At 47.8% G+C, this 13,986-nt stretch overlaps 1 long non-coding RNA gene across 1 annotated transcript; it reads left to right on the top strand.

The window, feature by feature from the left end:
* Nucleotides 1-823: 823 nt before the first annotated feature.
* LOC310889588 lies at nucleotides 824-8,799 on the top strand. Its single transcript, XR_014576632.1, has 3 exons — nucleotides 824-4,994; nucleotides 5,617-8,679; nucleotides 8,755-8,799. It is a non-coding gene; the product is annotated as an uncharacterized lncRNA (long non-coding RNA).
* Nucleotides 8,800-13,986: the final 5,187 nt, after the last annotated feature.

Genomic DNA, 13,986 nt, shown 5'->3' with positions numbered 1-13,986 from the left:
AGCTCAAGGTAGTGCCTTCGACAGCTCTGCTCTTCAATGCCAACGGCGCTTCTGTTCCTCAGGAAAAGGAGCTTTGCTCCCTTCTCCCAGAAGTGTTGCTGCAGGAGGTTGGCAGTGCAAGTGAGGACTTCTTCCTGCAAATGCAAGGCAATCTTGGCAGCAGTACCTGAAATTGTGTCTCTGAGTATGTGGAGCCTCAGCTGCTGTCAGCACTGCGGAGAAGAGCATCAATCAGCATTGCAAGGAAAGATCTGGCACAGGCTGTCGTGGCACGCTGCCTTTTGGAGCCATATATACACTGCTGCGTCTTAGCCACAGTTTCAGCTGTTTCTCCCTTGCATTTTCCACTTTACTGCTTAAAAGAATACTGCATACGTAGATCCATGACATCCCCATTGTACCCATAAACACCATTGCATCAAGGGCTCTCTGCTTTCCAGGGAAAGGGGAACAAGGAGCTGGTGAACCCCAGCACAGGCAGTGCCCTCATCAGCGGTGCACAGCTGAGTGCCAGGGACAGGGTGGGACTGTGTCTGGGACTGCATATTCCAGCTTCTCATTCCTCATATTTAAACTAACACAATCTTTTAGATGAGAGAGAGATGCCTCCTGCAAATTTTATCCCATTACAGTATTGCCTCCTCATCTGCAATTTTCTTTTGTTTTCCCCAACAACAGCAAGTCATTGCCCTACAACCAGCTCAAAGACATAAACTGCAGTGTTTCTGTAAAATTGAAACTTTACAAGTAATAGGGGAACAGATGCAACATCATGTCATTCCCTGAGAATATAGAAGTTACGAATAGGTAGAAAGCCTGTAAACATCCAGAAAAATGGTATGTCAGTGTTGACTGTTATGTAAGTCTTTCCACTGCTAACTGAATCAGGTATAGAAGGAAAGGAAGAAAGGAAGAAAGGAATAGAGACAGTGAGAGAGAGAGGGAGAAAAAGATAAGGGGAGAAAGAAAGGAAAGGAAAGGAAAGGAAAGGAAAGGAAGGAAGGAAGGAAGGAAGGAAGGAAGGAAGGAAGGAAGGAAGGAAGGAAGGAAGGAAGGAAGGACGGACGGAAGGAAGGAAGGAAGGAAGGAAGGAAGGAAGGAAGGAAGGAAGGAAGGAAGGAAGGAAGAAATCTACCTGTACAATACAAGCATATTTTTACATGGTAGTAAAAAATAATAATTTGTCAAAGTCTTTCAACAGAAGGAGAGCGTGACACTTAGGTATGTCAAACAACTTGATCCTAGCTATATAAATCACAGTAAAAATTCATCTGGAAGAAGTCTCAGATACTGGAAATTTGTTAAAGAGTAATCATAGAATCACAGAATACCCTGAGTTTGAAGGACCCACAAGAATCCACACAGGACCACCCAACAACCAGACCCTATGTCTGAGAGTGCTGTCCAAATGCTTCTTGAACTCCAGCAGACTCAGTCTCATGACCGTGCCTTGGGGAGCCTGTTCCAGTGCCCGACCACCCTCTCAGTGAAGAATCTTTTCCTAACACCCAGCCTGAACCTCCCCTGTCACAGCTCCGTGCCTTTCCCTCGGGTCCTGTCGCTGTCCCCAGAGAGCAGAGATCAGCGCCTGCCCCACTGCTCCCCCTTGGGTGGATACCGGAGGCTACGATGCGATCTCCCCTCAGCCTACTCTGCTCTAGGCTGAACAAACCAAGTGACTTTAACCGCTCCTCATACATCTTGCCCTCTACACCCTTCACCATCTGCATAGCCATCCTTTGGACACTCTCTAATAGGTTTGAGTCCTTCTTATATTGTGGTGCCCAAACCCACACATGATACTCAAGTGGAGTCTGCACCAGCACTGATTAGGGCGGCACAATCCCTTCCCGCAACATTCTGATTGTGAATTCTGATGGTGAATCTGGGTGGCAACATTGCCAGTTGTCTGCTTGCATTACCATAAAATCCCACAGCAGGAATTTATTTGGTGAATTTATAAGGAGTAAATATTATTGAATAAAGTAAATATATCTTTACATATAGGTAAGCTTGCAATTCCATATGTCAACTATGGGAAAGTCTTCAGAAAAGGCAGGTAACAAGGCTATGTAATTACACTACTTACTGTCTGTGGTAACTGTGAGAAAAATCTCTATAATTTTCTTCTGAGAGGACCTTCTGTGAAGCTATTTTACTCGCAATTGCAATGGCGGGCGTCTTGCAATTAGGAGTGCATTTTAGTAGACATATCATAACTTTTTATTCCCTATTACCTGATACCTGATCAGCTCCCCTGTTTCCTCATTGGCTGAGTACTACAGGTTCACAAGCTACTCAACGCTCCTCTACACCATATATCTACAATTTTTTGATCAACCGTTTAATTTCTCCTTTTTCCTTTTTTTTTTTTTCTCCTTTCTTTTGTTTAGAGGTCTTCTGATCTTTGGTTTTTTACTGTTCTCACGCTGCTCATCCTGTTTTTCTCAGTCTTCTACCTTATTTTGGAACAGTGAGGCCTTCTACTGTCTACTTACCTTCTTACCATTGCTATTTACTGTGACTGCACAACTACATTTGAATACAGAAGGATAGTTTTCTACCGCGAAAACACACTGTAATTCAATAACATGTTCTACTGCAAAAACACAACTTAGTTTCTCACATAACTACTTATATATTTATTTATTTAGAATTCTTTTCACCCTGTCATTAAAAGTATATTGACTAGTTGCGCTCTTCAGCAAATGGTGCTTTCTTTCCTTGATAAAGATCACCTTACCCTTCCTTCCTTCCTTCCTTTCCTTCTATACCTCACTCGTACAGTTACCAGAGAAAAGAGTTACTTAACAGTCCATACTAATGCAGCATTTCTGTGGATATTTGCAGGCTTCTACCTATTCGTAACTTCTCCATACAACAGGAATGACATTACGTTGCATCTGTTCCCCTAATCCTTGTAAACATTCAGTTTTACAGAAACACTGTGGTTTCTGTCTTTGAGCTGATGGTAGGTCAACCACTTGCTGTTGTTGGGGAAAACAAAAGAAAATTGCAGATGAGGAGGCAATACTGTAATGGAATAAAATTTGCAGCAGGCAGCTCTCTCTCATCTAAAAGTTTGTGTTAGTTTAACTGTGAGGAATGGGAAGCTGCATTATTCACATTTTCATCATTGTGTGTTTTTCTGTTTGTTTATTTTTTTCTTTGTTTTTTTTTTTTTATTTTGTTTTTTTTTTTTTTGTTAGTTTAAAGGAAGTTGGAGCACACATCTATACTTTGCATCCCTAGAGGACTTGTGGCCTCTCACAACCCCAGCCCCTGTAAGTTCGTGTGAAAATAATCTCTGCACGGTGCAAGGCCGCCCTCTGCTGGTAATCGAGGCTGCAGCAAAACGGCATCGGGGACCTGAGTATCTTTATCCCCGTAACTCCATCACACCCGTGGGAGCCCCTTTTGAGCTCAGACCTGACTCTTCAGTCCCCTGGCCCTGTCTCTGCCCTGTCTCCTTGCAGCAGCTCAGATCTATGCTGTAGGTATCCCTTCTCCTGCACTGATCTCTCCTGCATCTAGATATTGTAGCTTGTCTCCAGTCCTGTTGCCAGCCCCATCTCCTCTGACTGTACTCCCTAGTCAGAATCTGGACCTCCTTCATTGTCTTCTGTGTCTGGGACAGGTGATGCACCCTGTCCCTGGCACTCAGCTGTGCACCGCTGATGAGGGCACTGCCTGTGCTGGGGTTCACCAGCTCCTTGTTCCCCTTTCCCTGGAAAGCAGAGAGCCCTTGATGCAATGGTGTTTATGGATACAATGGGGATGTCATGGATCTGTCTTTATCATGTTCCATGGTTCCAGCCTATGCATTGCTGATATGTTTCTACACAGACGTTACACTTTTCACAAGCAATCACTGTGGGTTTTTTTTTTGTGTGTTTTTTGGTTGGTTGGTTGGTAGGCTTGTTTTTCAATTGCCAGGGCCATCTGGGGTCCTGGCTTATCTTCCCTATCACCTTTTTGAACAGTATTTCTCTTTTGCTGCTATATAAGCTGAGCCCCTGAAGAAGTCTCTGCATTGGTCCTGTCACTACCAGTAGCTTGCCTGCTCACACCCTGTGCCCCAAAATAACCTGGCCTGAGCTGGTGACATCCACAACACCCCGGTGTTGCGACTGGCCCATTGGAACCCCTGCTGGCCTCCCTGCAGAGGACAGGTCCTCTGGTTCCCAACAGGTTGGCCCTGTTCCTGAAGCCATTTGAAGAGACAGGTACTGCAAGTCCACAACTACTCATTCACAGACTTTATTATGTGTTCCACTACCTCACAGCATGGGATGTTTTATTTACTCTGCACCAATGCTTTTGCAGATATACAGGTATTTATTTTTTGTGTCTTCAGAAATGCAAATATGCACATATGACTAGAGGTAAGTAAATAAATGTATACATATATATATAAAAGTGTGTCTATGTATAAAAACACTGTGTATATTTAAACATATTTGCATTTATTTGTAGATATACATACACGTGTCCGTACACGCACACACTGCACGTATCGTAGATAGATATTTTCCCATTTAGCGCTTCCTGGTTGAAAGGCAGCGGGCCACCAATCAGCGAGCGAGCGCAGGGCACGTGGCTCGAACAGCACAAAGCCAATCAGAGGGGTTCTGTGGTAATAGGGCTCCCTTCCCACCACAAAATGTCGGCCATCATGAAATGGTGGCTGTCACAAAATGTCGGCCCCCAGTGTGTTGCACGGGGAGGGAGTTCTTGTTCCCATGGCAACTGAATAAGCTAGACGCATAGGCCAGTTTGGGCTGCCACTCTCAAGAGAAGGCGTAATTCCGAGGAGGGAGGGGGGTTCTGCCTGCTGGAGGGTAAGGCTTGCGGGAGGTTCTTGGAAGCCTGCGAGCAGTGGCAGAGGTTGCTGCTGTCCCGCTGCGAGCAGAGGCTCTGTAACTCACATATCGCTTCTGGCTGAGCAAAGTCATCTACAGGTCCCTCCAGGCCGTCGGGGTGGCTTCAGTCAGGTGAGTTTCAAGACGAGCCAGAGGAACGTCTCTTCTAAGGCAAACCCAATGCTGCCATCTGCCCCGTCTGTGGAGCATGTTGCTGTCCTCAGCTTCCTGCAGAAGGAGAGTGCTGAGCCCTCAGAGGATGCTTTGCTTCCAGGCGGTTTTTGCTCCTTTGTGGTCGGTGGCAAGGAGGACAGTGCTGGGAGCTCGAGGTAGTGCCTTCAGTAGCTATGCTCTTCAGAGCCAGCTGGGCTTCTGTTCCTCGGCAAAAGGAGCTGCACTCATTTCTCCCAGAAATGTTGCATCAGGAGTTTGGCAGTGCAAGTGAGGACTTTTTCCAGCAAATGCAAGGCAATCTTGGCAGCAGCAGTTGAACTTGTTTCTCTGAGTATGTGGAGCCTCGGCTGCTGTCAGCACTGCGGGGAACAGCATCAGCATTGCAAGGCAAGATCTGGCACAGGCTGTCATGGCGCTCTTCCTTTATGGAGCCCTATAGAGTGTTTAGTCTTAGCCACAGATTCAGCTGTTTGCCCCTTGCTTTTTCAACTTTATTGCTTAGCACAGTGTTGCATACGGGGAAGCACAGGAAAATGCTCACCTGATTGTTTTAAAGACTGATGTTTGTTTTCATTTCCAGCAGGTGGTGCCACTGAGAGAAGGAGTGTGCTATCCCGGCCCTTCGCTGAGTTACACAGCTCTGCTGCTGCCAGTGCACTTGGGCAGTGGGGATTTAACAGCAGAAGAGCACTCTTTGGCCAGCATCTGATGGCTGTAGGGAAGATGGCGCACTGTGCAAGCAGATCCAGTAGAGAAAGGCTGGTAAGGGAGTATCTGTCCCTCTGGCTTTGTCAGAGAGGCAGCATTCTCAGGAGAGATACCGTGGACCTCAGGAGATGGGTGATTTAGTTGTTTTTCTCCTGGCACACGCTTTTGACAGGCATGGCCTTCAAGTTAGTTGCCAGCACAAAAGTGGAAGGAGCCAATGGTAGGAGAGTTGTCATTTCTTTTGGAAGAAGGCTCCAGGGGAGACAACCCACTGCCAGGAATAAGAAAGTTAGATCTGGTCCTCTGCATGAATCTTTGTGATCTTCTGGAAATCCTTCAAATTACTCCTCAGTACCAGAAGCCTCCATGTTTTGTTATGTTTCCAGGAAAATCCTCAGGCACGGGCTAACACTGACAAATATCTAAATAGTGTTGTTGAGCTAAGAAGGTTCTTTGACAGTTTCCTGCCACTGAGTTTTCCAAAAGTCTGGCTGTGTTATTTTTTTCCCTCATTTGAAGCAATCTTTGCAGTACAGTCATCCCGGGGGAATGGTTTTAAATTAAAAGAGGGGAGATTTAGATTAGAGGCCAGGAGGAAATTCTTCACTCAGAGGTTGTTGAGGCACTGGAACAGGTTGTCCAGGGAGGTTTTGGATGTCCCACCCCTTGAGGTGTTACTATTAATATGGGATATTGATAATTAATATATATAATGTTAATATTATTATACGATGTGTATTAATAGTGTTACTATTAATATGGGATATTGATAAATCTCCTTAAAATATTCTCTTTACCTGTCTGTCTACATTTTATCTCAAGTCATTTCCCAGCCCTGTAAAGTAAAAGGAACCGTTTTCCTGACACTGTCACTAGATAGCTAGTTACTAGGGAATCAGGTCGTGGGAAGCTCAGAAACTAAAAAGGCACCATTCTTTATTTCTTAGTTTGGTCTTCATTTCTTAAAATTCACAGAAACATATAATTATTTGGGGTGGAAAACACCTCTATGATCACTGTGTCCAACCATTAACCTAGCACTCTCAGTCCACTGCTAAACCATATCCCTAAGTGCCACATCCCCACATCTCTTAGTTGCCTCCAGGAATTGCGACTCCACTACCTCCGTGGGCAGCATGTTCCAATGCCCAACCAGCCTTCTCATGAACAAATTCTTGCTGACACACAATCTAAACCTCTTTTGGGGCAACTTGATGCCATTGCCTTATCACTTGTCACCTGAGAAATGAGACTGACACACTCAGTAAGAAAAAAGGGTTAATGCTAGGAGAAGGAGTTAGTGTTAGCATTAGTAAGACAAAGTGAGAGAAAAGTTAGAAAAACGTTAGTCTGGGGGAGAAAGAAGAGATTGGAAACCTAAAAGAGGCAGTTGACGGGCTGTGCTCCTTCTCCTCCACCAAGACAGGGACTCCCTCTTGTTAAGACTTGCACCTTCATCTTTTGGTCAGGAATACATTTGACTAGTGCTATTATCATATATTAGCACTATTGCAGTAAGTGTATGTTGTGGTTTCACCTGGCAGGCAGCTCAGCACCACACAGCCATATGCTCACCCCTCATCCCCCGTGGGCTGGGGGACAGAATCAGAGAAAAAAAAAAAAAAAGAAAAAAAAAAGTAAAAGCTCATGGCTTGAGATAAAGATAGTTTAATCAGACAGAAAAGGAAGAGAAATATAATGTGTACAAAGCAGGTGATGTACAATGCCCTTGCTGACCACCCACTGACTAATGCCCAGCCCGTCCCCAAGCAGCAGTCCCTCTCCTACTCCAGCCCGCTACCCCATGAAATTGTTCAGCATGACACCACATGGTATGGAACATCCCTTTGGCCAATCTGGTCAGCTGTCCTGACTGAATCCCTTCCCAGCTTCTTGTGCGCTCCCAGCCTCCTCGCTGGTGGGGTGCTATGAGAAGCTGAAAAGTCCTTGACTTAGTGTAAGCACTGCTTCGCAACAGCTAAAACTTCAGCATGTTACCAGCATTATTCTCATGCTAAATCCAAAACACAGCACCATACCAGCTACCAGCAGGACAATGAACCCTATCCTAGCTGAAACCAGGACAATACCAACCCCTTATTCCATACCATGTATGTCATGCTCAGGTCCCACACTTTCCAGTACTTTCCAATTAATCACCACTTTTCATATATGTATATGAAACATCCACTGAGTTTGTTTAGTCTGTGAATGACTTTGGGCTCCATCTCTCACAACAATCTTTCAGTGCAGAAGAGATGGTGTGTGGTGTTGGATCCTTGCATGCTGAAGCTTGTTGTGATTCCATCACACTGCTGTACAGGATCCCATTGGCCTTCTTGGCCACCAGGGCACACTGCTGGCTCATGGTCAACCTGTCGTCCACCAGGACCCCCAGGTCCTTCTCCACAGACCTCCTCTCCAGCAGGTCATCCCCCAGCCTGTACTGATACATGCGGTTGTTCCTTCCCAGGTGCAGGACTCTACACTTGCTCTTGTTAAACCTCATTTGGTTTCTTCCTTCCCATCTCTCCAGCCTGTCCAGGTCTTGCTGAATGGCAGTACTGCCTTCTAGTGTGTTGGCAACTCCTCCCAGCTTTGTATCATCGGCATACTTGCTGAGGGTGGACACTATTCCCTCATCAAGGTTGTCGATGAAGACGTTGAACAAGACCGGACCCAGCACCAACCTCTGGGAAACATCGCTAGTTGCAGGTCTCCAGCCACACTCTGCACCACCGATCACCACCCTCTGAGCTCGGCCAGTCAGCCAGTTCTCAACCCACCTTACTGTTCACTCATCTATCCCTCACTTTCTCAGCTTTGTTAGCAGGATGTCGTGGGAGACAGTATCAAAAGCCTTGCTGAAGTCAAGGTAGATGACATCTACTACTCTCCCGCCATCTACTCGCTGGTGATCATGGAAGGCAATGAGGTTGGTCAAGCACAATTTGTCCTTGGTGAATCCATGCTGACTACTCATAACCTTCTTCTCTTCCAATGCTTGGAGGTGGCATCCAAAACAAGCTGTTCCAACACCTTTCCAGGGACAGAGGTGAGACTGACTGGCCTGTAGTTTCCCGGATCCTCCTTCTTGCCCTTTTTTAAGACCAGAATGACATTGGCTATTTTCCAGTCCTCAGACACCTCTCCTGTTCTCCAAGACCTTTCAAAGATGATAGAGAGTGGTTCAGCGATCACCTCCGGTAACTCCCTCAGCACACTTGGATGCATCCCATCAGGGCCCATGGATTTGTCTGTGCTGATCCCACTCAGATGCTCCTGAACCACGCCCTCGTCAACCATAGCAGAGTTCTCCATTTCCCAGACTCTTTCTCCTCCCTTCAGGGTCCAGGAGTCCCAGGCGGGAATCTTTGAAGCAAAGACCGAAGCAAAGAAGGCATTCAGTATCTCTGCCTTCTCAGCGTCCCCTGTTACCAGGACACCCTCCACTTTCAGCAGGGGACCCACATTATCCCTAGTCTTCCTTTTACTGTTTACATACTTAAAAAAAAACTTCTTATTATCCTTTATCTCCTTTGCAAGCTTTGTCTCCAAGTGGGCTATAGCCTTCCTTGTCTCATCCCTGCAGGCCCTGACAACACTCCTATACTCCTATACAAGCCCTTTTTCGACGTCTTATAGACCTTCTTCCTTTTGATCTTGTCTATGAGTGCATTCCTCATCCATGCAGGTCTCCTGCCCCCCTTCCCCGATTTCCTACTCTTTTGGATGCATTGATCCTGAGCTTCGAAGAAGTGCTGTTTAAATGTTGCCCAGCTCTCACAAGCACCCTTGCCTTCTAGCAAACTAGCCCATGAGATACCCCCAGTTAGGTCCCAGCAGAGGTTGAAGTTGTCTCTTAAAGTCCAGGGCAGTAATCTTACTTTTTGGCTTACTTCTTCCACCAAGTTCCATCTTGAACTCCACCATCTCATGGTTGCTGCATCCCATGCTGCCCCCAACCTTCACATCCCTAACAAGCCCCTGCCTGTTGGTAAGAACAAGGTTCAGAAGCAGCCCCCGCCTCGTCGGCTCCTCCACTACTTGCGTCAGAAAATTATCTTCAACACATTGTAGGAACTGTTTGGACTGCGCGTGCCTGGCCAAGTTGCTTACCCAACAGATGTCTGGATGGTTAAAGTCCCCCAGGAGAACCAGCACCCAGGATTGGGAGGCTGCTTCCAGCTGCTTGTAGAAGGCCTCACTGACCTTCTCCTCCTGATCTGGTGACCTGTGGTACACCCCTACAACAGTGTCACCCATACCAGCCCACCCCTTAATTCTCACCCACACGCTTTCCACTTGTTCTTCACCCTCCCCCAGGTGGAGCTGGGTACATTCTAATTGCTCTCCCACATAAAGTGCAACTCCTCACCCTTGCTTCCACAACCTGTCTTTCCTAAAAAGGACATAGCCCTCCATGACAGCATTCCAGTCATGCAAGCTGTCCCACCATTTCTCCGTGATCGCAATGAGATCGTGTCCCTGTGACCGTACACAGATCTTGAGCTCATCCTTTTTATTTCCCATGCTTTGTGCATTGGTATACAGGCATTTTAGGAAAGCAGCAGGCATAGTTACCCCTAGAGGGATGCAAGAAGAAGATTCCGGATGGGGTATCGGGATCACTACCTTCTCTGAGGAGCCCTCAAACGATTCTATGGGGCAACTCAGAGGTTTTTCCTTACTATCTTCAACAGTGACAGCAGTGACATCTCCCAGCCCTTCTCTGTCACTTCTAACTCCCCTCCCTTTCCCCGCTGAACCTAGTTTAAAGCCCTGGTAATAACTCCAGAGAACTTATTCACCAATGTGCTTGTGCCCCACTTGGGCACAAGTTGGAGTCCATCGGCAGCCCTAATACCCTGCTTCTCAAAGGCCTGCCCAAGATCAAAACACCCAAAGCCTTGGTCCAGACCCAATACCCTCAGCCACTCATTTACCTGTCCTGTTCTCCTCCTTCTTTCTGGGTCCTGGTCACCCATCGGGAGGACAGATGGGAACGGATAGTAGTCGTAGTCCTCCGGTTTAATGAGCTGTGGCAGAGCCTTCCTAACGTCTCTGACATGTGCTCTAGGAAGACAACACACCTCTCTGGAGAGGTTATTCAGACAGCAAGCCGGAGCCTCAGTGCCCCCTGGCAAGGAGTCCCCGATCACTAAGACTCTCCGCCCTTTTTTTGTGTCACTGGTTTGGATGCAGTGCCCCATCCAGCCCCACCCCCTATACTTGGTACTTCCCTCAACCTTGACATGCTTCTCAGGGCCTGGGTTCTGACTACCGTCCAGACCGTCATCCTTTTCCCTTCCCTGCTTGAGAGCCTTGAATCTATTACCCGGGGACACCGTGGGGGTTGCTGGCACTGTGGGTGTTGGGGGCAGACACCTCCTTGTTCTTCAAGCTGAGACAAGGTCCAGCCCCTTTCCTCTTGTGGGCGGTCGAGCCCTCTGTCCTGCAGGTGAGCAGCTGGATTGGCTACTACCCCTTGCAGGAACTTAGGAGGGGGTTGCTGGGCCTCACTGGGGGCAGGTTGACACCTCCTATCCATCTCCCTCAGAGACTCCGAGGAGCCCCTAAGGCTGCCGGTTTCTCGCTGCAGCCCAACCATCTGCTTAAGCAGTTCCTTGAGCAGGGCACACCTGCACACATGACAGCCCTCTCTTCCCTCAGGACACAGGGGGGCCTCCAGATTCCAGAGCTCCTCGCAGTCTCCAGTCTGGACTGCCACTTTACCCCTCAGGGGATCCATCTGGGTGCCCACATGAGCCCAGAGAGGCTGTGTTCCCTCAGTTTGGGTTGCCACCTCAGCCTGGCTGCTGCAATGGCTGCTCACCATGGTGAATTTTAAGTTGTAAAAGGCAGAGTTCCTAGAGGAGAGGACAGGAGGAGAAAGGGTGGTGGGTAAGGGAGCAGAGGATCCTCTCTGAGCTCCTCCCTGCTCCGCCTGTACTGCCCCACCTGTACTGCCTGCGCTAACTGCCAAGCCAGTCCTGTCTGAGCATCCCGTTCGTGGTTCGCTCTTTGTCCCAGGTGTCTATGTGGTTGTTTCAGAAACGAGTCCTGTTGTCTGAGTCAATTCTTCACGGGGTGCCATGTTGCCATATGACTTGCTTTTCAAGCGTTCTGGGAAGTGGCATGGGGCACTGGATGTGTTTCCAGCCATCTGGTGGTTGCTTCCACCATTGTAAGTACATGGCGCTTGCCGTTGCAGGTTTGAGGGAGTGTGACATAATCAATCTGCTAGACCTCCCTGTATTTATATTTCAGCCATTGTCCTCCATACCTGAGAGGCTTTAACCATTTGGCTTGCTTGATTGCAGCATGTGTTTCACAATCCTGAATAACCTGTCCAGTACTGTCCATGGTCAGGACCACCGCTCAGTCACAAGCCCACCTAGATGTTTCATCTCTTCCTTGATGGCGTGAGGTGTTATGGACCCACTGAGCTATAAATAATTCACCCTGCTGTTGCCAGTCCAGATCCACCTCAGACACTTCAGTCTTAGCAGCCTGATCCACCTGCTGGTTGTTTTGGTGTTCTTCAGTGGCCCGATACTTGAGTACATGAACATCTATGTGGCAAACATTTACAACCATGTTCACTATCTGGGCAGCAATTTCTTGCCAAAATGCAGCAAGACAACCCCTCCCTCCCTCCCTCCCATCCTTCCTTCCTTCCTTCCTTCCTTCCTTCCTTCCCTCCCTCCCTCCCTCCTTCCTTCCCTCCTTCCCTCTTTTTTCTTTTTTTTTTTTTTTCAATTGCCAGGACCTCCTAATCTACCCTAATTATCATTCTGCTTTAACAGTTTTTCCTCTTTTACTGCTATATAAGCTGAGCCTCTGAAGCAGCCACCGCACTGGTCCTGTCACTGCCACCAGCCCACATGCTGACTCCCTGACTCCCTGTGCCCCAAAATTAACTGGCCTGAGCTGGTGAGATCCACAACACCCCAGTGCCACCACTGGCCTGTAGGAGCCCCCTCTGGCCTCCCTGCAGCAGACAGGTCTGCTCTGGTTCCCGGACATATTGGCCCTGCTCCTGCAGCCCTTTGAGGAGGCAGGGCCTGCCAGTCCACTGCTCCTCATTCACAAATGTTATTATGTGCTCCACTAGCTTTTAGCACAGGATGTTCTATCTACTCTGAACCTGTGCTGTTGCAGATATACAGGTAGTTTCTGTCTTTTTAGAAATGCAAATATGCATATACGACTACAGTTAAGTAAATAAATGTGCACAAGTATATAAAATAGTGTATCCATATATAAAAACACTGTACATTTACACATATTTGCATTTATTTGTATTTATACATACATGTGTCCGTACATAAACACACTGCACATATCGTAAATAGATATTTTCATATTTAGTGCTTCCTGGACGAAAGGCAGTGAGCTGCCAATCAGCAGGAGCGCAAAGGGCACGTGGCTTGAACAGCACGCAGCCAGAGGGGTTCTGTGAGAACAGGGCTCCCTCCCCGCCACAAAATGTCGACCATCATGAAATGGTGGGTGTCACCAAATGGTGGCCCCCAGTGTGTTGTAGGGTGAGGGACTTCCTGTTCCCATGGCTACTGTATAAGCTGGCCACATAGGCTGGTTTGGGCTGCCAGTCACAACAGTAGGCGTAATTGGGAGGGAGGACATGACGCTGGGAGGATGTGCCAGGGCAGATTGCTGGTGGCAGAGGCTGGTGGGAGGCTCTTGGAGGCCTGGGAGCAGTGATAGAGGCTGCTGGTGGCCCACTGCGAGGAGAGGCTCGATAACCCACCCTCACTTCTGGCTGAGCCAAGTCATCTGCAGGTTCCTCCAGGTGGTTGGGGTGCTTTCTGCCAGGTGAGTTTCAAGATGAGCCTGAGGAATGTCTCTTCTTCAGCTGAGCTCATGCTGCCAGCTGCCCTATCCACGGAGCATGTCGCTGCCCGAGGTGCACCACAGAATGAGAGTAAAGACCCCAGCTATGCAGCAGGCAGGTGACAGTGTGCTTATCTGGACGACGACCGAAATCTTTTCACATATCTCGTAGGTCATGCTGAGAGAGGCATCAGGTAGTTATTGATGCTCTTATATCTTTGTCTTCCTGTTTGTCTGATGGCCCAACCAATTAGAGCAGCCTGCCTTGTATTCTTCTTCCTCCCCTGTCTTAGTAGGAGTTCCTCTGCTTTCTAAATGACCTTTGTCATTCATTGTTTCATCTTGCATATAGGGGCAACAGAAGCTGGCACAGACTGGTTTCCTG

This window comes from Anser anser, assembly GCF_964211835.1.
Source record: "Anser anser genome assembly, chromosome: Z".
Classification (NCBI taxonomy): Eukaryota; Metazoa; Chordata; class Aves; order Anseriformes; family Anatidae; genus Anser; species Anser anser.
This window is presented reverse-complemented; position numbering and strand designations above follow the sequence as displayed.